General features: G+C 45.3%; 1 pseudogene; it reads left to right on the top strand.

Moving 5' to 3' along the window:
- The window catches only part of LOC121154905, a 53,565-nt pseudogene extending 38,281 nt beyond the window's left edge, over positions 1 to 15,284 (top strand).
- Positions 15,285 to 23,808: the final 8,524 nt, after the last annotated feature.

The raw sequence follows: 23,808 nt of genomic DNA, 5'->3' as shown, positions 1-23,808 counted from the left end.
TGTTGCTATAACAACAAACCTGAGACAGGATGACTTACAACAAGGTTTATTTGGATCGTGGTGAGGGGTGGCGGGGGGGAGGGCCTTGCTGCTGCATTGCAACATGGCAGAGGGTGGCGTATGGTGGGAGGGAGACAAAACAAGAGAGAACCAGTTCACACCTCTCTTCCTCTTCTTTGTTAGCTACAAGTGTCATCACCAGGACGCCACCTTCGCATGACCTCATCTAATTTCAAAGGCTGCACCTTCAAATACCATTCACACCTGAATCTGGGGCTCAGTTTTCAGCCCATAAACTTCTTGGGAATACATTTAAATCATAGCATCTATGGGCATGGGGAAGGAGGCTGCCCAACCCTTGGGTCTAAGCCGGTTTCTCAAGAAAGACGAAGCTTTAAAGCACCTCTACAGATGGAAGCAGTAATTGAATAGACCGGAAACAGGAACTTCCTCTGACTTGCCCCAGCCTCCAGCCCCACCCACGCTAGGGACAGGATGACTTCAGATGCTGTGCTACCAGCTAAGCAGGGATAGGGACACGGTGACAACAACCCTGTGAAAGTTAGAGGTTGCTCAAACCTAGGGAAAGTTCTTTCTCTTGGCAACAGCAAATCTTGCCATTCATCATGGAAAAGTAAATACTGGCAGCCAAGAGATTAGAATCAACTGAAAGTTTATTTTACTAATGCAGATCTACCTTAAAGATGACCCCTGCTGAATAGTTAATGTTTTCCATTGTTAGAGAAAGCAAGCTTTGTTCCTCTTATTCCTCACATACTCTGGCCTCTCCCCCATAGCTCACTGCTGAAACCAAAGCAGTAAGGGACAGCTGAAAACACTGGATGCCCACCACTCCCTCAACATGGGACACTTCTGTATCCATCCATTCTCCAGTTGTCTGCAAGCACTCACTGGCTGTCCTGTGCTTTAACTCCATCCTCACAGTACTCCTCTGCGGGGTCACCCCCACGCACATTTCAACAACATCCCTTCCCAAGTGAGGTGATGGCAGAAGCTGTAGGAGACAGAGAACATCATTGTAAACTCAGTTCCCCGTGCTGGCGTTCTAAGTCCTTAGCCATCTATACGCTTTGAAAGATTTCTTTTACTTATTTGTAAAGCTGAGTTGCAAAGAGAGGGAGAGACAGGGTGGGGTGGGGGGAGTGGCAGGCGATGGAGTGTGTGAGGAAGGACAGAAATAGCAAGAAATAGAGAGCGAAGTCTTCTTTATGCTTATTCACTTCCCAAATGATCACAGTGGCCAGAGCTGGGCTGATCCTAAGCCAGGAGCCAGGAGCTCCTTCTGGGACTCCCATACGGATGCAGGGACCCTCTCCCTCCAACACTCTCTTTGTAACACTGACTTACAGGTAAAAGAAATAACCATTGAAAAGAAGAAGGAGAAGGAAGAGAACAGGAGGAGAAAGAATAACAGGAAGAGGAGGAGGAGACAAGAAAAAGAGGCGGAAGAGGAGAAAGAAAGGCAAATAAAATAACCAGACATTTTCACACAGGTAGATAAGCTTCCCTGGCTGTTTTGGCTGTTTGGTTTCTGAAAATCTGTTTTCACGACCCAGAGCCTGAATTATACATCACATCTAGGATAATCCAGGAAGGCTCTGGGAATATGAACTCCTTGGAAACATGCCAGCTCTTGTTGCAAAGTTTTTATTTTCTAAAGATAGAAACACTAGGTCCAGGGGTGCAGGCGTGCTGCAGATGTCTTGAGCATCACATTAGAGGTAAAGAGAACCGGACTCCACTGCAAATTCAGGCAGATTAAACCAGATGAGAAGAGTATTTGGGGTGTCACAGGTGTCAGGGCCACGAAAAGATTGCCCATCTTTTGCGCATGGGGTCAGAGGGACACCAGAGGACAACATGGGGGCTATGCCCACCCACAGAGCAGATCTAGCTTCTCCAAGCTAATTATCTGACCCTCTTATTTGTGGTTCTCTTTCCTGCAGTGTCATGTACTCATAGTCACAGTTCAAACACACTAAATGAAAAATTCCTGGGCCCAGTGCAGTAGCCTAGCGCCAAAAGCCCTCGCCTTGTATGTGCCAGGATCCCATATGGGCATCAGTTCTAATCCTGGAAGCCCTGCTTCCCATCCAGCTCCATGCTTGTGGCCTGGGAAAGCAGTCGAGGACAGCCCAAAGCCTTGGGACCCTGCACCCATGTGGAAGACCCAGGAAAGGCTCTGGCCTCCTGGCCTCAGGTTGGCTCAGCTGTGACCAATGTGGCCACTTGGGGAGTGATTCAATGGATGGAAGCTCTTCCTTTCTGTCTCTCCTCCTCTCTGTATATCTGACTTTGCAATAAAAATAAATAAATTTTAAAAATAAAATTTCCTGAAATAAAGAAGTTACGTTTTAAATTGTTTTGATTGTAGTATACAGTTACTGTGTTATTGTTAGCTAACGTGGTTAATCTCTTACAATATCTACGTATATTAATCAGATATTAGCACAGGTACAGACAAAACAACAGATTAACATGAGCACACACATAGCTTCAGGCACCCCTGGGGGCACTGGCCAAGGAGGGACAGCTACACTTGTCACAGAGATAATCTGAGCTTGGCCCAATATCCTAGTGGCTAAAGTCCTCACCTTGAACCTGCTAGGATCCCATATAATTTATTTTTTAAAAGATTTATTTATTTTTATTGGAATCACAGATATATAGAGAGAAAGAGATACAGAGAGAAAGCTCTTCCACTCACTGGTTCACTCCTCAAGTGGTCACAATGGCCAGAGCTGAGTTGATCCAAAGCCAGGAGATTCTTCTAGGACTCCCACGCTGATGCAGCGTCCCAAGGCTTTGGGCCGTCCTCCATTGCTTTCCCAGGCCACAAACAGGGAGCTGGATGGGAAGTGGAGCACTGAAATTAGCACCAGCGCCCATATGGGAACCTGGCACATGCAAGGCGAGGACTTTAGCCACTAGGCTACTGCAATGGGCCTTCTACTTGCTTTTCACTTTCTGTTTTCAGGAGGAGTGGCTAGCAGCGGTCTGACATCCTGCCATAGCTCAGCTTGCTGGCATCACAGGAGTCAACCTGACTGTGAATTACTCCACTGGGAACAGAGACTTCCATGCTTTCCTCAGGGTCAATACAACACGGCACCCATGTCTTGCTATCTCCAGTGGGTCAAAGATAAAACCAAACACGCCTGATGTCTGGAACTTAAGTGTTCCAGTAATTAGAAGAGAGGATGATGACGGTTTCCTTTAGATTCCATTTGCTCCCAGATAAGAACAGCAAGGCAGGAAGTGCGTACACGGTCTGCCCCAGTCTCCAGTGTTCACGAAAAGCCCTTGTCCACTAGCATCCAGATGTTTAAACACTGTGCTGTAACAAGATAGCAAAGCTCCTTTGGTGAGGCCTGTGAGGTAGAGATCCCTTCACTTGCTTCACATTGTTCATCTATTAAGGCGGTTCTTGCCATCTATCAAATTGGAGGTTCTTTCATTGCACTAGTATTGGGTGATAAAGTTAACATTAAATTTATACCACTAACAATCTCAGATTCTTTCTCATTTTGTCATAAAATAACATCAACTTTTAACAGAACTAGTGGAATACTCTGTAAGTTAGCAACATTTGTGTGCCTTCAACATCAGTGACTCATTAGCCTAGATTTGTTTCTTTTTCCCAAATAAGTTCAAATAACCTGGAGGTAAAAGTATTTCATCAGGACCCAGTGTGGTAGCCTAGTGGCTAAAGTCCTTGCCTTGCACATGCCAGGATCCCAAATGGGTGCCTGTTTTAATCCAGGTAGCCCCGCTTCCCTAATCTTTAGGGTTTGCTTTGGGAGAGATGAGTTCTATGTCTATGGCATATAGATAATTTCCATAATTACCAAAAAATCCTAATAGTTTCCCACCTACAAGGCACTGTTGTGAATTATCTCTCATTATCTGCTGTGTCAGATGAGAAACTCAAAGCTCACGCAAGGCACACGGGAACAGGAAGAACTGGGCTGCAGGATCCTTGCTTGTCTCCGTCGTTGCTGCCCTCCAGCCCAGCAGTTTCCAGAGCAGGCGCCCAGATGAGCAACATCAGTATCAACTGGAAACGGATTTGATACGATATAGGAATTCTTGGAGCCCACCGATTTCTGCCTCCTAAGCGCTAGGTGAGATCCTGACCGTGATTCAAGTCGGGGAAGCACTGTTCTCTACGATGCCTACTCCAGCAAGCAGGGAAGTTCAATGTTACCTGGGAGGGCTAGACTAATAGCAATGTCCGGTAGTTGGAAGATTTGGGGAAGTGAAGAAAACACGTATCTGCTCCTGACCTTGGTCATGACCCAACATTTCTTTTTTTTTTTTTTTTAAGATTTATTTTACTTTTACTTGAAAAGCAAAATTACAGAGAGAAGAGAGACAAAGAGAGACATCTTCATGTGCTGGTTCACTCCATACATAGCAATAATGGCTGCAGCTGGGCCATCTAAAGCCAGGAGCCAGGAGCTTCTTCTGGGTCTCCCACATAGGTGCAACAGCCCAAACGCATGGGCCATTGTCTGTTGCTTCCCAAGTCATAAAGAGGGAGCTGAATTAGAAGTACAGCAGCAGGAACTCAAACCTGTGCCCAAAGTAGGCTGATGCCTCAAGTGGAAGCTTAGCCTACAATGAGGCCACGTTGCCGCCCATGACCCCAGCATACTGAACTAGCCTGTCGGTAGACAAAACACTGGCAGTTCTCCCTTTTAGTTCACAGAGTAGGACAACTTCAATGTCATCTGTGGTTCAGGAAAAAAAAAAAATGGATTTTGTTCAAGGCCATTCTTGATGCTGCCACTGGCTTCTTAGACACAGAGACCCTCAACGCATGTTGGCCCAAGGTTTAAGCCAATTTCCCCTGCTTGCTCTGTCCCTGCCCGTGGCCTTTCTTGTCTTTCAGTTCTTGCTGCGCTAGGAGGAAGCTGCTCTGCTGCTGTGCATACTTACACAACGAAAAAATGCCTCTTACAGTTTAGGAATCAAACTTCCTTCCAGCCTTTCCCCGAATCAAAGCATTTATGTGGAGATTCATTATACTTATACAGGATTGAAGAGTAAACTGATTTTTCTCTAGAGAACAAAAAGAAGTTTGCAGATGTGAGCTTGAAAGGCCTTGGACTCTGGACAAAGGACTGTATGATTCCGAATTTGTAACCAATATCAATTAGCAGCCACAGATAAGTGGAAAGAAATTAAATTAATGCCAAGGTCTTTAGTTTGCAAGCAGGAAGAACAAAACATTACATTTAAAACCATTTTTCTTCTCTAACAACAATTCACTCAAACTCACTGAATTGGGAGTATCACTGCATACAGAACTCGATTGGTTTCACTGTCAAGGCCGAGGGTGGGGACGCCCTGGAAGCAGGACCCACTGTCTGCTTGTGAAAGCAGCAGCGAGGGAGGACAGTTACCCGGAGCTGTTCTTCCCCCTTGGGGGATCTCTGGGGCTGGTCGGTTGGTTTTGTGCTTGATTTGCAATTTTACTTTTTAGGGTTCACATTGAAACCAGTTAGTCCTGGGAAAGATAACAAGAATAAGCAAGACTGACTGGATTGATCGGAGAGGGGCGCGTTGAGTGGCTTAGCAAGTGGATGTCAGAACCAGGCCAGGACAACCCCCTCCCTTTAGCCGCTGTACACCCTGGTGAGCTGTCCACAGCAAACAAGGAACTCATGTAACTACAGCCTGTACAGAGGACATGTTCAAGTCCACGGCTAGCATCACCGAATCCACACCCACGGGAGTCTTCTGGACACCTGCTCCTGGGCTGGGAGGACTGCACAGTCAGAGGGGCCGCCTCTCCGGGGACCAGGTTAGACTGCAGTTCCACGAGCCTCAGCTCACTCACTCCTGCCTGACCAGGCCCTGTGACTTTGGACTGAAGTCCCCAAATGCTTGTACATCTTCATTGACAGATGCACATATCCTCAAAGGGACTGGAACTGACAAGTTAACAAAACCAGGAGGATTTTTCAACCTGCTCTCCCAGGCAAATGACAGAGCAGCATGATTTGTTAGATAAGTGGAATACGTACTTTTTTTTTTCAAGATTTATTTTTTAATTTTATGGAAAAGTCAAATATACAGAGAGGAGGAGACACATAGAAGAACACCTTCTCTCCATTAACTCACTCTGCAATCATGGCCGCAACGGCCAGAGCTGTACCGATCCAAAGCCAGGAGCCCGGAGCCTCTTCTGGGTCTCCCACACAGGTGCAGGATATCAAGGCTTTGGGCTCTTGCCATCTGTATTCCCAGATCACAAGCAGGGAGCTGGATGGGAAGTGGGGCTGTCAGGACACGAGCCGGCACACATATGATCCTTGTACGAGCAACGCAAGAACTTCAGCTGCTAGGCTACCATGCTGGGCCCAGAATACGTACTTTTAAACTCCTAATTCTGAGTTTGGGTGAAGTCTTACTGCTATGAAATAATAGAAATGATGTGTGAGTTTGGAATTAGGAAACTGCATTTATCCAAGTTCCATAATTTTGTTACTTACTCCCAGTGCAATGATGTGGTCATTTTAAGATCCTGGACCTCAATTTCTTTACCTAAAAACTGAGCTGATGTCTTCTACCCCATAGGTGTTTATATTAACAACAATAACAAAAAGTTACTGGGAGGAGAAAGATGCAACATGTTGTAAACTGTAAACATTAACCAAATGTAATTACTGTTGATAGAAATTAATAATTCTTCTAGAATGGGCTCCCTCTGCTTCCTCATTGCACCTTCCACGCCATCGCTAGAAACTGCAGTCTGCTTCTTCCTGCCACCCTCAGGAGCGGCCTAGAGGTGTCAGTTTGGATTCAGGAATACCCTAGAAATGATAAATAAAGGGGCTGGCATTGTGGCATAGCCAGTTAAGCCACCTGTGACACCAGCATCTACTATGGGTACCAGTTCGAGTCCCAGCTGGTCTGCTTTCCATTCAGTTCCCTGGCAGTAGTATGGGAAATGCAACTGAACATGGGCCAAGTGCTTGGGCCCCCACATTCACATGAGAGACCCAGATGGGACCCCCACACTCCTGTAGGAGACCTGGATAAAGCTCCCAGCTTCGGCCTGACCAGGCCCCAACTATTGTCAGCATGTTGAGGGCTCAGCCACCAAATGGGGGATCTTTCTCTTTCTCTGTAATTCTCTCCTTCTAATAAATAAATCTTGGGCCCAGCACAGTAGCCTAATGGCTAAAGTCCTTGCCTTGCATAGACCAATTTCCCATATGGTGCTAGTTTGTATCCCGGCTGCTCCACTTCCCATCCAGCTCCCTGCTTGTGGTCTGGGAAAGCAGTTGAGAATGGCCCAAAGCCTTGGCACCCTGTCCCACATGGGAGACCCAGAAGAAGCTCCAGGTTCCTGGCTCCAGATCAGCTCAGCTCCAACCATTGCAGCCACTTGAGGAGTGAACCAGTGAGTAGAAAATCTTTCTATCTCTCCCTCTCTATGTGAATCTCCTTCTCCTTGTAAATAAATCTTTTAAAAATAATAATAAATATTTACCTTCAAAAATTATAATTACAATTAAAGCCACCAGTCATTGGGCACATTGTTTGCCTAAAGCTATGCTAAGTACTTCCATATGTCATCTCAAATAGCCCTGACAACTCCACAAGGCAGAGATTCTACCCCCACCCCAGTTTATGGGCAGGCTTACAGAGAGAAGATTCCAGATGTCATACAGAAAATACCTGATTTGGAGCCTACACAATTAATCCCTAATTTTATCACTGTTATTTCAAAAACAATTCAATGCATGCTCCTTAGACAAATACAGTGGTTTTGGACTGAAGATCCCAACTCCTGGCTCTTAAATCTTTACGTTAACGCACATGGAAAATGTCTAGCATGCAATTTAAATTATGATTTATTTTCCCACCATCATTCCTCCAAAAGTAACTGCTGTTCTGAAACTCTTACTATAACATACTTCTGTTCTTCAACATTACGAGTTACAAAAGTCTCAATTATAAATAATCAATGCTGTTTCTAGAATGGAATCTATCTTGGTTTGTTCCAGCATTTTTAAAAACACTTGGCATAAAATCTGCCCCACACATACTACACACAGATAGTCTTCACATTTTTTTTTTCTCCCCACAAAAGCAACAGAGAAGAATTTTCCCAGGACCCAAGCTCAAGATATTCCTGATACCAGACGCCTCCACAAGCAGGGCTGCTGTCAGTGGAACAGAAAAGCTGCCAAGAAGCCAGGCCATTCCCACTCCACGTTTGGTCTGAGGCCAGAGCGTTGTCCTGCAGCTTTAAGAAAGACCTCCCGGGGCGAGGTGGCCCCAGCAATGACAATATGTGACGGTCAGGGCCTCCAGGAAGAAGAACGGTGAAGGAAGAACTTGTTCTAAATGGCCAAGATCTGAACTACAAAAGTTGGACAACTCTTTTTGCTGATATAAAACCAGAAATAGTCAACACTGAAATTTGCTTGGGATTGTAGGAAGACCTGGCTTCCTGGCTTGAGTCATGCCAAACAACTCAAGAGGACGACATCCTGGGGCTTCGGGCCTTGAACAAGTTTGGCTCCACACTGATTCAATAGGAGTCCCAAGGAATATTCTGAGATGTTTAGTAAAGACTTCAGCCCAGGGCAACACAAGGGTGTACATGCCTGCCTGGCACAGAACCCATACAGAACTTTGAAAAAGAAATGTGTTAAAGCATTGGAAAGAAATGTTTGCCATCTTTGTTCACTCTGCCAGATTTCATATTTACAGGCTTCTTCAGAAAGATAATGATGTTTGCTCTTCATCTTCAGTAAATAATGGGACAGAAGGAAGGAAAGCAAGGTACCCAAAGTCCCTGAAGGTTCTTGGTCCTTTTCAATCAACAGCTATTAACTGGTGGCACAACATAAACCATGTGTCACTTGACCTCTGCCCTCGTGGAACCCGGTGTCTACTTGTAGGAGAGTCAGTCTACAATACTCCACCTAAGAATATGAAAAATGGAAGCCGTGACAAGTGTTAAGTAGGAGTGATCATGGTGCTTTAACAGCCTAAGTTGGGAAAATCTGAAATAACCACAGAAGTCAACAAGGGTTTCCCTGGAAAGGCAGAGCTTGAGTTGAGACCTAAATAGTAAATATCTGTCAGCTAGGAAGGAGGCACAAAGTTCTGGCTCAAGGAAAAACAGACACCAAGCCCCTGTGTTTGGAGAGGGCCAGCTTGGGAAGGAATGTAGACCAGACCCTTAAATACCTCTGCCCCCAAAGTCTAAGATCTTCACCCTTATCACACTATGCTTTAAGAGGTTTCGCTGTAGCATTCTTTTACACAAAGAACAAGGTAAGTCAAGTAAATGGTTTTATCTAATTTTTTCCCTAGTAGCAAAAGCCATAGCCACAAGCCCCTGAACTTGGTATGGGAAGTTGAGTAAGTGAGTTAACTTTAAAGACGAAAAGAATAACAAAACAGAAGATGGAGAACCACACACACAAAATCAAACTGCAGATTGACCTAAATGTAACCCAATACCGTTGCTACCAGGACTTCCTAAACATACGACTCCCAGAAAATCATGTCACCTCCAGCTTTTGCAAAGACAAATAAATAAAGTCATGGGATGGTCTGTGCTTTTGAGAGACATCTATGAAAAGCAGAAATCTAATTAAAAAGGGAGAAAACATCACTGATGGAGTTCAGAAAAGATATCCCAAGGCACAGCCCTTTAGAGTGCTGAGTGCTTTGGACTAAGGAATATTAAAAGACCTCAGAAGCAAAGTCTTTCTCTGACATTTTCCTGTCTTCCCTTGTCTTTAGAACAAAAGCAAGCTTCCTCTTCTTGAAAGTGAGGTCAAAGAAACTACAACTCCTCCTCTCCCGAGTAAGCCATAAAACCTAGGCATACCAATCTGACTTTCTCCTGCCCTTCAGAGAGCTGAAAACAGGGCCAGCACCATGACACTCCATATGAGCACTGGTTCTGGTCCTAGTTGTCCCACTTGCAATCTAGTTCCCAGCTAATGCACCTGGGAAAATAACAGAGCACGATCCAAGTGCTTGGGGCCCTGCCACCACGTGGACGACCAGGATAAAAGTTTCTGCCTCCTAGCTTTGGCTTGGCCAACCACAAGCCATTGCAGCTGTTTGGGGAGTGAACCAGTGGATGAAGAGCTACTTTATTTATCTGTCCCAATTTAACTTTCTGTCATTTTGCCTTTCAAGTAATTAAAATAAATCTTTAAAAGGGGAGAATTAGGGCCCAGCGCAATAGCCTAGTGACTGAAGTCCTCAACTTGCGCTACTGCATTTCCCCCTGACCTGATGCCCACAGCTCACACACCTTGGTTCCAATCTTACATCTGTGTGCTTTCCATGCTTCATTAGATCTATGCATAAAATCAGTGTTTTTTTCCACTTCCAAAGGTTGCTGTTTCACAGAAAACTATTATTCAATCAATCTGTGAACATGGTTAACGTTTTGTTACAGGGTGTGGGCTTCGGCTCCTGCAATGGGTGAGGAAAAGCACCAACTTTCCACCCCGCAAGTGCACCCTGGGAATGCCAAAAACTTACTCACTTACTTCCTCAGTAACTAACCCAAGACCCCAACCACCTTTCCCAGTCGAGTATGCTGAGAGTTTAGACTTAACAAAATATAGACATGTTAGTTTTCTTTTCCTAGAGTCTGAAATAGATTCTGCCCCTTCACCTACCCGCCACTACCACAGCATACAAATATAAATAAGTTGCAAACTAGACAAACTTCTTAGTCCTAGTTTGTTCTGGGATTAAATTCTGACCCTGTGGTTAGGCACATGATCACAAGAAGGTCACTTAACTGGGTCATGAAAGCCTTGTTTTCTCTATTGTAAACTATGAATTGTTTGAATCCTGGTTACTTGGAAACTGAGATAAAATAATACATTAATAAGCTCAGCAAAGTGCCTCTCCTACAATCGGCACCTAATGAATCGGAGAGTTTGTTTTTAAGGGCTAGGTGAGCGAGACTGACAATGACTTGAAAGCACATATCGTTCCTACAGTGAAGTGTATGGTTCCCAGGAGAAAAATCACCTGGGATAAAATATCCGCCTATCAGGCCAAAAGAAACAGAGAAACTCAAGCGAAACCGGGCACAGAATGTACAGACTACACTGAATGGCCTTAGTCTCCTGAGAAACAGAATGTGAGACAGATGCGATAGCCCCTGGAGGAGCTTCCAGGCAGGATAACAGATAGGAAACCACTAAGAACTTGAGTGAGTAAAAGTATAATTAGAGAGCTGGACAGATGTGAAAAGACTTGCCGCACCCACCTGGAGCTGCAGCCTTCGGGACTGGCTTCCATCCCTACAGAGACAGTTCCTACCAGAAAGCTCCTCATGCTCGCTGAGTTTGGCCTGAGGTCCTCAGGTTTGGCACAACTTTTCTCCAATAAGATTTTTTTCTTACTGCAAGGAAAGAAAAATCCAGTAAAAAGAGGGAAAGCATATAGTGAGAATGCCCAAGGAGGTCAGGAATAAGAATGATGGGGGAGATGATTTCAGAACCTTACTTTTCCCAAAGCTATTTTTATCAAGGAGAATGAACTTTCTTTATTCAGCCCCAATATCTACAATTTCCAAAGTGCTTTCTTTTTACAAAGTTCAGAACACATCAGTTGAACAATCTGTGAGGGGAAGGCATTGTGTCACGGTAGGTTAAGCCACCACTTAGGATAGTCATTTGGGAGGTGAATCAGAGGATGGAAGATCTCTCTCTTTCTCCCTCTTTCAGTCTCTCCTCTCTCTGTAACTCTGCCTTTCAAATAAAAATAATAAATGAATCTTAACTTTAAAAAAAAAAACGCACTCAGAGTATCTTCTCTACCTAAAACTGTTTTGAGACTTCCTAGGGGTGCTCAGAAACATCACAAAGCTTTTTTTTTTCTTGTATAAAAATAGGGGTGCCAGGGCTGATGTGATGGGTTTCAATTGCTTAATGCTGTGCTTGCCAGTGCCACTATCCTACACTGGCACATGTTTGTATCCCAGCTGCTCTACTTCCCATCCTGCTCCCTGCTGAATTGCCTGGTAAAGCATCGAAGGATGGCCCGAGGCCTTGGGATGCCGCACCTGCACCGGGGCATGGAGGAGGCTCCTACTTTTTTGGCTTCAGATCAGATCAGATCAGATCAGCTATTGTGGCCATTTGGCGAGTGCACCAGCAGCTGGAAGATCTTTCTCTCTGCCTCTCTTTTTCTTTGTAAATCTGATCTACCTTTCCGGTAAAATGAATACATCCTTTTAAAAAACATCTCTCAACAGATGCATGAATAAAATGTGGCATGCCCATATCATGAAATATTCATCTTTTAAAGGAAGAAGATTCTGACACATGGTATCCTTGGATGACCTGGGACATTATGTTGAGTGAAATGAGCCAGTCATAAAAAAGACAAGAACCATTTGAGGTCCTCAGAGGGTGGCATTCACAGTGACAGGGTCGCTGGAGCCGAGGGAGAGGCAAGGATGGGGAGCTGTTAGCTTACTGATTATAGACATTCAGTTTAAAAGGTGAAAAATTAGGGAGAAGGACATACATTTTCAACATGCTAATGAGCAAAACACTTTCATAGTGATTAAGGCAGTATGTTTTCAGTTACATGTACTTTAATCAGAAAAAAAAAAAAAGAAATGAAATGAAACAAGAGGTAATTAAGGCATCAGTCCTGGGTTTGAATCCCACGGCTGTGTAAGCTCGAGCCTGCAGGTTGGGGATAACAATGGCGTTCCCGGGCTCGTAACAAGGACTAAGGAGGTGATGTGGGTGGAGTGCGTGTCCCAAGTCCTGCCTCCGGATGTGTGCAGCTTAGGAAGGCACCTGCTGTGATAGACACACTGCTGTCCTACCTAAGACAGCATCTCATTCTCCACACCAAAACATATCTCACGAATTTGACTTTGAAGCTTTAAAAATATATATATTTATTTATTTGTATTGGAAAGGCAGATATACAGAGAGGAGGAAAGACAGAGAGAAAGAGCTTCCGTCCCATGATTCACTTCCCAAGTGGCCACAACAGCCGGAGCTGAATCGATCCAAGGTCAGGAGTCAGGAGCTTTTTCTGGGTCTCCCATGTGGGTGTAGGATCTCAACGCTTTGGGCCATCCCCAACTGCTTTTCCAATAGATCACAAGCAGGGAACTGGATGGGAAGTGGAGTTGGTGGGATCAGAACTGGCACCCATTTGGGATACCAATATGATCAGGGCGAGGACTTTAGTCACCAGGCTACAGCACTGGGCCCTCCGCTTCTAAGAACCAACCCTCTCTCCGTTAAAACTGCCAGCTCTCTCATCTTGTCCAGCTACCACCAAAGTCACCCAATGGCCTGGGAGCACCAGCATTCCCTGGTGCGGCCCAGCTTCTTTCTGTGGTTTTACTTCCCCATCACTCCCCAAGGCCCTTCCGGCTTTGATGTTCTATGTGGCTGCCTGGCACGGGTAGAAGATAAAACCCTACTTGTTTCCTCTCTCTCCAATAAGACAATAAAATCTTTGGCAACTTAGAGGAACCTGAAAGATAAAAGACTGGCTTTCTTTTTTTTTCTTCTTCTTCTTTTCTTTCTTCTTCTTTTTTTTTTTTTTTAAATAAAACAAGTGCGGGTTTGTTTTTACCAGCCACTGCTTAAGAGCCACAAAGCACATGAAACCAGCAGAGAGCCAAGGCAGGGTGCTCTGTGCCACCCCGTGGGCAGGCTGGCTGCTTAAAGCACAAACAGAAACTGGAGAGGGAAAGCTGTGTACAGAAGGCAGCCCCCTGGGGAATCTAAGCTTACACACTCACACCCCTGCCACTTGGAAACCTTTGCTTTCCTAACATTTCCTCTAAGCTGCTTTCTGCTTAGCAAGTGGACGGCACAGGGACAGGGAGGGACACGAAAAAAAGAAAGCTGAACTTGTCTCCTGGGTAGTTCTGGAGCTCTTTCTTCTGTTCTCTAGCCCAGAGGGCTTATGGTGGTAACAGTGGGCAGGTCTGAGGATGTCAAATATCCATTTGGGACGCTGAATCCTTTGTGGGTGTCTGCTCTAAGTCCGTGTGACTGTACTCAGCTGGAGGAGGAAAGAGAGGAGTCTACTAGCTTAACAATGAGAAGCAGGAGGTGTCCCATGTGAGAGGGCCAGTGCTGAGTACCTAGCATGTAGCAACCGCACACACACTGTATCACTTTCCCCACTTTACAAGTATGGAAGCAGAAGCTAAGATCAATTGTGTGAAAGCAGAGGACGGATCCAAACTCAGATCTATACCAAAGTACGTATCCTTCAGACGCAGCAAAGATAATTTCCATGGAATTAGCAGTGTAGGGCAGGGGGGTGAAGTCACCACTTGCAAAGCCAGCATCCCAGATTAGAGTGCCAGTTTGAGATCCGGTCCTCCTACTTCTAATCCAGCTCCTTGCTAACGCACCTGGTGAGGCAACAGATGATTGTCCAAGTACTTGGGCCCCTAGCATCCGAGTAAGAGACCCAGATGAAATTCCTGGTTTCTGGCGTTAGCCTGTCCCCAGCTCTGGCTGCTGTGGACATTTGGGAAGCAAATCAGCAGATGGAGGCACTCTCTCTCTTTCTCTTCATACTCTTTTAAATGAATAAATCTCTCTTTTTTGTATGTAAGAAATGCTTCCCATGACGGTGTGTCATTTTGAAAAATACCAAGCAAAAGCCCATGTCTTTCCACAAGTGTCCACTGACTTGACACAGCCTTTGTGGAAAAAAAAAGAAAGAAAGAAAGAAAGAAAGAAAGAAGAGGAAAGGAAGCAGCTGTCAGGAAGAAAGACTTTCAGCGCACCAAGAGCAGCAGTATGGCTCAGACTGGTTCAAGAGGGAGTGCAGCAACAAGCTTCTGAAAGAGAACGCTGTGTCCACGATACTGCTTTGCACTGGACCACATGACAAGAAGGAAGATCTTCTGGAGTCGCAGGAGCAGCTGCCCCCACCACCGTTAACACCTCCGCTTCCCAGGTGGATGCTGTGTTTGGGCGGCTGACGCCTCCTCTGCAGAGCCCCACAGTCTCTCAGTTTTCTGTAACCACAATGACACCGTGGAGGTTACCATGCACCAGAGGAAGAGGATTCAACAACTCAAGTTGAAAAACTCAAAGAAGCTCGAGACAGCACAGCAGCAGCGATGCAGAAGACAGGGCAGCTTGAGAAGCTAAAAGAGGTTCTACACTTGCAAAAAGAGAAAAGATGACTTTTCGGAAAGAGGTTACGTGATCCTGCCAAATGGCTTCTTTGAGATAGTAGAAGTACTAGCATAGAAAGCAGTATATGTTAAATTTTTGATGGGGCAATACCACATACCCTCTTTTAGCCTGTAAAGGAGTTTTGTTTGAAAAAATAACACTTGATTATTTATATAAGAGCAATTCACAATATTTTAAAAATAAATTTTATATATATATATATATAATGTAAAATTGTAAAAAAAAAAAAAAAAGCCAAGCAAGATGTAACTACATGGGCATCTCTTATCTGATTCCAAAAAAGTTATGTTGCACCCAGCACGATAGCCTAGTGGCTGAAGTACTCACTTTGCATATGCCAGGATCCCTACGAGCACCGGTTCTAATCCCAGCTGCTCCACTTCTCATCCAGCTCCCTGCCTGTGGCCTGGAAAAGTAGTAGAGGACAGCCCAAGCCTTGGGACCCTGCGCCCGTGTGGGAGACCCAGAAGAAGCTCCTGGTTCCTGGCTTTGGATCAGCTTAGCTCCAGCATTTGCAGCCACTTGGGGAGTAAACCACCAGATGGAAGATCTTGCTTTCTGTCTCTTCTTCTCTCTGTAAATCTTCTAATATAAACGAACAAACAAACAAAATGTTATGTCAAAGTCCTAATCCCATGACCCATGAACTTGACCTTGTTTGGACATAGGATGTTGACAAATGTAATCAAGTTAAATGAGGATTTATTGGCTTAGAGTGAGTCCTAATCCAATGACTACTGTCCTCACAAAGAGATGGTCCATGGGGTTCAGGCAGGGAAACAGGAATGCAAAGGTTCAGGAAGAAAGGACAAGGAACACGCAGGATGACCAGCAGGAACCAGAGGAAGGAAGGATTTTTCCCAGGAGCTTTCACCAGAATTTGTCTTCCCCAAGACCTTGGCTGCAGACATTTGGCCTCAAGAACTATGGGAGAGAGTATTCCTATGGTTCTAAGCCATCATGTTTGCAGGACTTCGTTACAGCAGCCTAAGAAACTAGAAGAGCATCTGTTTGAGTTGGGACAGGGAAAGAGATTGGGGAAGGGGGAAGACACTTCGCAGACAAACAACATGAAGATGATCTCCAGTTTATTGGCCTGGGAATGGAGCCAAGATGCCAGGCTCAGGTGAGAGAGAAAAGCAGGGAGAGAAATGGAGGAGGAAGTGAGTGAAACAGGAGACTCAACGAGCAAGAAACAAAAAGCAAGCAGCTGGCTTCCAGATGGATGGGTCAACTCCTTCAAAGCGAGGACTCAGACAAGGACCCAAGGGTCCCTGCAAGCCACTGCAGAGGTTCAGAAAGAGCAGCATGCTGTCCTGGTCCAGCCCGGCAGGATGGTCTTGTCTTCGCATCACACCTGCCTACTCACATCCCAACAGGGCTCTTATGTCGTCGTCACCATCCATCTTCAGTGACTGCACTCCGGAGCACACATTTAGCACTCACCAGGGTCTGGAGGAGGAGATGAGGAGGGAGCTAAGAGGCCCAGAATATTGCCAGCCTGGATTACTTTGCACTAGGAATTTGTTCTGCAATTTCCAGACCCATCCCAAACTGGAAGGGGTGTCTTCCTGGGCACAGGCCACCATTCACACATTGAAATTTTGGCTCTGATACTGTGATTCCTTCTGCGTATGTCTACGTACAGATACACAAGGAAGCTCCAATAACTTCATAGAAAATGTAAATTAAAACGCTTACTTTTTATGCAGAAACAAATGTCAACACTTAAAATATTTCTCTAAAAGTTTCTTTGAAAGTTCATGGAAGGGTTGGGCCCAGCACAATAACCTAGTAGCTAAAGCCTCACCTTGTATCTGTCTTCTGGGCACCAGTTCACATCCCAGCTGCTCCACTTCCCATCCAGCTCCCTGCTTGTGGCCTGGGAAAGCAGTCGAGGACAGCCCAAAGCCTTGGGACTTTGCACCTGTGTCGGATACCTGGAAGGAGCTCTTAGCTTTAGATTGACTCAACTCCAGCCATTGTAGCCGCTTGGGGAGTGAACCAGTGGATGGAAGATCTTTCTCTCTGTATCTCCTTCTTTTATTTTATAAATAAAATAAAATAAAATAATAAAATAAAATAAAATGAACCTTTTTTTAAAAGTTCATGGAAGGGGGACCCGGCATGGTGGCGCAGTGGTTAAGTCCTCGCCTTGCATGCCCGGGATCCCATATGGGTGCCGGTTCTAATCCCGGCAGCCCCGCTTTCCTTCCAGCTCCCTGCCTGTGGCCCAGGAAAGCAGTTGAGGACGGCCCAAAGCTTTGGGACCCTGCACCCGCGTGGGAGACCCGGAAGAGTCTCCTGGCTTCGGATTGGCATAGTATCGGCCCGTTGCGCTCACTTGGGGAGTGAATCATGGGACGGAAGATCTTCCTCTCTGTCTCTCCTCCTCTCTGTATATCCGCCTTTCCAATAAAATAAATAATAAAAATAAATCTTTACAAAAAAAAAAAAAAAGTTCATGGAAGGGGCCAGTGTGATGGCTCAGCTGGCTAATCCTCCACCCACAAGCTCTGGCATCCACCTGGGACCCTTTGCCCATGTGGGAGACCTGGAAGAAGCGCCTATCCCCAAGTTTCAGATCAGCTGAGCTCTGCCCATCTCAGCCACTTGGGGAGTGAACCAATGCATAGAAGATCTTTTTCTCTCTGTCTCTCCTTCTCTTTGTAAATGTGCCTTTTCACTAAAAATAAATAAATAAATAAATAAGATTTTAAAAATAAGCTCATGAAAAATGTGCATTAAAAAACTGTGTGAGTATGCATATATATGTATATATAAATGTACACACGCACATATATGTGTGTGTATGTATGTATATATATATATATATTTCTATATTCTGAAGGTAAGGCTGCCATTTAATCACTCCATCCACTCTGTGTCCTTGTGGAGACTGGTACATTATTGTTTATCATTAGTTGATAAGTGAATGTTCTTTGTATTCCAGAGCTCAAACAACAAAATATCTAAAACAATAGAAAAACAGGCAAAGGCCATAAATACACAATTTACAATAGAAATATAACTGGTCCTATCACATCAACTCTGCCTACAATACAAGGAAGATAAGTTAGAAACATGAGAAAACGTATTTCGGAGCCAGTGGTGGTTTATTACGTTAACCCTCCACCTCCAAGCACCAGCTTCCCGAATGGGTGGCCAGTGTATGTTCTGGCTACTCCACTTCTGATCCAGCTCTCAGCTAACGGCTTAGCAAAGTAGCAGGGAATGCCCCAGCTGGGAGCACCCAGAAGAAGCTCCTCAACCCCAGCTTGGATCAGCTCAGCTCTGCCCGTTGCAGCCATTTGGTAAGTGAACCAGTGGATGCAAGGTCTTTGTCTTTCTCTCACTCTGTAAATCTGCCTTTCTATATATTTTTATAATCAATAAATAAAAATTAGGATATGCATTGTGCTGTATTTCTGTACTGTTTGTAACAGGAAGAGATCTGAAATAATTCATAGGAAAACCACCTGGTAGGAGCAAGGATCACCAGGCTGGGTAGCTAGGGAGAGAGTACAATTTCTCAATCAGGTTGCCTAGCCAAAAATAGTTCAAGTTGAAAGCAGGTGTACGATATTAAGTAATATGAGTCTATACAAAGAGTTAGAAGACTCCTGGGCCCAGCAGCGTGGCCTAGCGGCTAAAGTCCTCGCCTTAAACACACCAGGATCCCATATGGGTGCCGGTTCTAATCCCAGCAACTCCACTTCCCCTCCAGCTCCCTGCTTGTGGCCTGGGAAAGCAGTCGAGGATGGCCTAAAGCCTTGGGACCCTGCACCCATGTGGGATACCCAAAAGAAGTTCCTGGCTCCTGCCTTCCTGTCTCTCCTCCTCTCTGTATATCTAACTTTCCAATAAATAAATAAATAGATAAATAAAACAAAAAAAACACAAAGAGAAGACTCCTGTTGACCATGGCAAGCAGGTTCACGGGCAGAAATAAAGATGAGATGAAAGAGGCAGAAGACCCCGAATTTGAGAAGCTTGCAGGTCAGAGATACACACAGGTGGAGGGCCAACTTTTTCTACAGTGGGTGCTACAGGGTGAGCATGGACGGGGCCCTCTAACTCACTCGCATGCCTATTTTGACCCTCCTCTGTTCTGGAAATAGTTCCTATGAGACTCTGTAACCATGATCACCACCACCACAGCAAAACTCAACTCTTGAAAACTCCGTGAGGTCTCTTCTTGGCAGAGTCAGTTACCCAAACAAACTTAGCATATTAACAGTTACCGGTTTTGGTCATGGGAATCGAATGCCCCAGAGCCTATGGTTTATGAACGTCATTTCCCATTGAAACAAGAACAAGAATATTGTGTATTTTTGTTTCTCTCCACAAGAATGCAGGCTCAAAACAAAATGGAAAGGAAACCTAATCTGATGATAACTCTCTTAGAACTCAGAGGACAGAGCGGGGAGAAGGAGGTAGAGGTCCGGCCTGATGCCGTCCAATGCTCCCGGGCTTATCACAGTCCTAGGGACTCAGGTTCCCGACACCGTGGTTCTGACTAACGCTGGGAACAGTTCACTCTGTAGGTACACAGTCGGCCCAATGATCAACTCTTGGAGGTAGATAATAAGCCAGTTGAACCAGAGCACCAGCTTTCAGCATCGTAAAAAGCTTTCAAGAATCTATCATTCCAGTCAGAGGTGTCACCAGCATCTTAACACGAGGTTTTCCTTCTTCCAGTCATTTCACAGAGTGATCACAGCACAAACACTGCTTCAATATATGATTTATGCAAATGTCTGGAACTGGTTTGGGCCTTTTTTATTCATCCAATGATTTAAAATCTCACCTTTTAAAATACTCAGGAGAAGTATTTAACTGATGAGAGTCAATGACATTCGGGCATAGTTGTTCGCCCAAGGCCACACAGCTGATGAGTGATATCGCCAGCATTCAGACATAGATCCCGAGCCTTTATTGTTTCCTCTCCTGGTAAATATACACAGGGTAGACGGGTGTGGAGATCCACGAAATCCCTAAACAGATTGACCATTCTCTTATCACCAATCTATGATCACAGCTCTTTCCGAGAGATTTGTAAGCAAACAATGCTAGGCACCAGTATTGCATATGTCCCAGCTGTTCCACTTTCCATCAGGCCCTGTGTATATTGCCTGGGAAGGCAGTGGAGGATGGCCCAAAACCTCTGGGACCCTGCGTCTGTGTGGGAGATGCAGGAGAGGCTCTCTCGGCTCCTGGTTTCAGATCGGCCCAGCTCCAGCCATTGCTGCCATTTGGGGAGTGAACCAGCAGATCTCTGTCTCTCCTTCTCTCTGTAAATCTGCCTTTCTAATAAGAATACATAAATGTTTCTAAAAGATAAGCCAAGCCTTTCCAAATGTCCCGAAAGCAAATGGAAAAATTTAAATCATCGACTGATTCACCAGCCCTGGCTCCCTCTCAAACCCCTGTTTGCTTTGGAATGCTGGGCCTGGAAAACTGAAAGTAAAGCAAGGAAACCACGCAGGGTTCGCAGTGCTTGCCAGAAGGGCAACAGGGAGTTTCTTGCACTTTGTTTAGGTGTGGAAGCATAATTATCGTTATTCTTCCCACTGGAGTATTTTCAGCTTCTTTAGAAGGGATGCAGATGCACAGATTACATTATCAAGTTTAAAACTTAAAAGCAATTAGCAGAGAGAAAAGAGAAACGAATTTTATCTCATTTACTGATTGATCTTTCAAGTGATCTTTACACAATCTTTTGACCTCACTGGCCGTTTTTAACAGTGAATTTCAGCTGTGCATAAAAATATCTATGAAAAATAATTCTTATCATGTAGGTTGCAGAGCTAATGTTTCCAAAGCAGCAACCGAGAAGTAAAGCGAACTGCATCATCTATATTAAGAAGGCAGATTCCTGGCCCAGTACGACTCCGTAATACTGATGCTGTGAAAGTCATTTTGCATCATCAAGAACCCAGTCAACAAAATTGGAAGCGAGTTTCCGATCTGTTTTCAGGACCTGAAAAACAGTTTGCAATTTAACTCAAAATGTGAATTTCCTTGAAGGAAACTGACTTCTGTGGCCAGCGTTTTATTATAGATAAAACCACCTTGCATGTCAACTCTAAGCTGAAGCATCTTGTCCCTTTCTTTGGCTTAAGGAGCAAGAAAATAATAAAACTGTTTCCCAGATCTCAAAGTTTTCTGTGTTCCAAGGAGCAGTGAATGGGACTCTCAGTACAGTGAATGAGTTTTACACATCTTGCCTTCCCTACCAGATGTAACTTTCCAGTTTTGAGGGGTTTTTTGGTTTTTTGTTTGTTTTAGCTATTAGCTGCAAAAGTGCTACGTGCAAATATCCTTCAGATTTAGTCAAAGTTATCGCAGGATTCAATAGCGCCAACGCCTATGAGATTCCGTACTGTAACCCAGGAACGTGGCAGCAATGGAGAGGAGAGAGCCTGAGTTAACAGAGCTAAGGCAGGATCATGACGTGAAAATGGCAAGTTTTAAAACTCATGATTCTTTTTATGTAGGTAGTTTTACATCGGCTCATTTAAGCCAAGGTTTTTGTTTTGTTTTGTTTTTTGTTATTGCTTTCTTCTTAAATCTATATAAAAGGCAGAGAGAGAGAGAAATACAGAGAGAGGGAAAAAAAATCTCCCATTGTCTGCTTCACTCCTTATTTATTTTTTTTTGTTTTAAAGATTTATTTTTATTAATTTTTTTTTATTGGAAAGGCGGATATACAGAGAGGAGAAACAGAGAGGAAGATCTTCCGTCCGATGATTCACTCCCCAAGTGAGCGCAACGGGCCGATACTATGCCAATCCGAAGCCAGGAGCCTCTTCCGGGTCTCCCACAGGGTGCAGGCTCCCAAAGCTTTGGGCCGTCCTCAACTGCTTTCCCGGGCCACAGGCAGGGAGCTGGAAGGGAAGCGGGGCTGCCGGGATTAGAACCGGCGCCCATATGGGCGCCCATATGGGATCCCGGGCATGCAGGGCGAGGACCTTAACCACTGCGCCACCGCGCCAGGCCCTGCTTCACTCTTTAAACGACCACACAGCCAGGGCCGTATCAAGCCAAAGCTGGGAGCCCAGAATCCGACAGTCCTCTGTCTGGTTAGTAAAGACCCAACTACTTCAGCCATCACTTCTACAGTCCGCATGAGCAGGAAGACAGAACGGAAAGTGATGTTCAAACTCTGACCCACGCTTTCCAACTCGGGACACAGGCAGTCCCAACTGCTATGCAAAATGCCAGCCCTCAAGATGTTTTCTGACTTTGATTCTCTACAGGGAAACATGCACAGTGGCAAAGGATTATGGAAAAGGCCACACGAGTAGGATATGGAAAAGTAATTTACTCCCATTCCCACCAGCCGGGAGCCCTAAGCAATGACAGACTGCGGACAGTAACTGCTAACTATGACTGAAGCCTCGGGGCAGGCAGGTCATTTCATGTGTGTTTATTGCATTTACTTTGCTAAGGTAGCAAACTGCTCAAACGACAGGGGCCGGGGCTGGACTGCTCGAAGAGGTCTTTCTCCTACTGTCCAGCGAGGTCACCCTGGCAGATTTCCCAGCCGTGTAATGACCTGCACTGCTACCTACACCTTAGATTGCTTACGAAAATTAATGAGCCAAGCCAAAGGTTAAACACTTTGAATATTTGCACAAAGTAGTTACTCCATTGAATGCTTCCCATTCTTATCTTCACTTTACAATTAGAAATCTGAGGCACAGATAATGTGGTAAAGATGCAATTTTTCTGGAGCAGGTGTCAGGCACAGCGGTGAAGCTGCTGCCCGGATGGCTACGGCCAGAACACAGAGCCGCTTTGAGGCCTGCCTCTCCCTCTTAAAGCCAGTCTCCTGCCAGTGAATCCCCGGAGAGGCAGCAGATGATGCCCCGAGGGCTCGGGTTCCTGCCACCTCTGTGGGAAACTTGGACTGGGGTCCTGGCTTCTACCAAAAAGCATTTACCAGCTAACTGTTGCCCATGTCCTCTCCAATTCCTGGTGATAAATTCAGAGCACATTAATGAATTCTACAGATTAAACAAAGATCTATATTCTGCAATAGCCATTAAAATAAGACATCTTTCTGGAAAAAAAAAATCAGTTTACTGATCTGTGAAATGGGAAACCCAAACATAGGGAGGCACTTTGAGGGTGAATTCTTCCTCCGTCCTGCCAGAACACAGCTGGGGTACTCACACCGTGGCGCAGCTGCTCTGCTTCTGCTCCAGCCTCCTGCTGACAAACCTGGGAAGGCAGACGAGCACAGCCCAAGTGCATGAGTCTCTGCCACGCACGTGGGAAACGCGGATAGAGAGCTCCTAGCTCCTGGCCTAAATGTGACCCAGTGCTGTCTGTTGCAGGAATATGTGCAATGAATGAATAGATAAAAGATCTTCCTCTCTCCTGCTCCACCATTGTTAATAATTAACTAATTTGGGCCCGGCGCAGTGGCGCAGTGGTTAAGGTCCTCTCCTTGCACGCCCAGGATCCCATATGGGCGCTGGTTCTATCCCAGCAGCCCCGCTTCCCTTCCAGCTCCCTGCCTGTGGCCCGGGAAAGCAGTTGAGGACGGCCCAAAGCTTTGGGACCCTGC

The sequence above is a fragment of the Ochotona curzoniae genome, unplaced genomic scaffold (assembly GCF_017591425.1).
Source record: "Ochotona curzoniae isolate NIBS_2020 unplaced genomic scaffold, NIBS_Ocur_1.0 contig_1014, whole genome shotgun sequence".
NCBI lineage: Eukaryota > Metazoa > Chordata > Mammalia > Lagomorpha > Ochotonidae > Ochotona > Ochotona curzoniae.
Note: the sequence above shows the minus strand (reverse complement) of the source record. Positions and strands in the feature narration are given on the sequence as shown.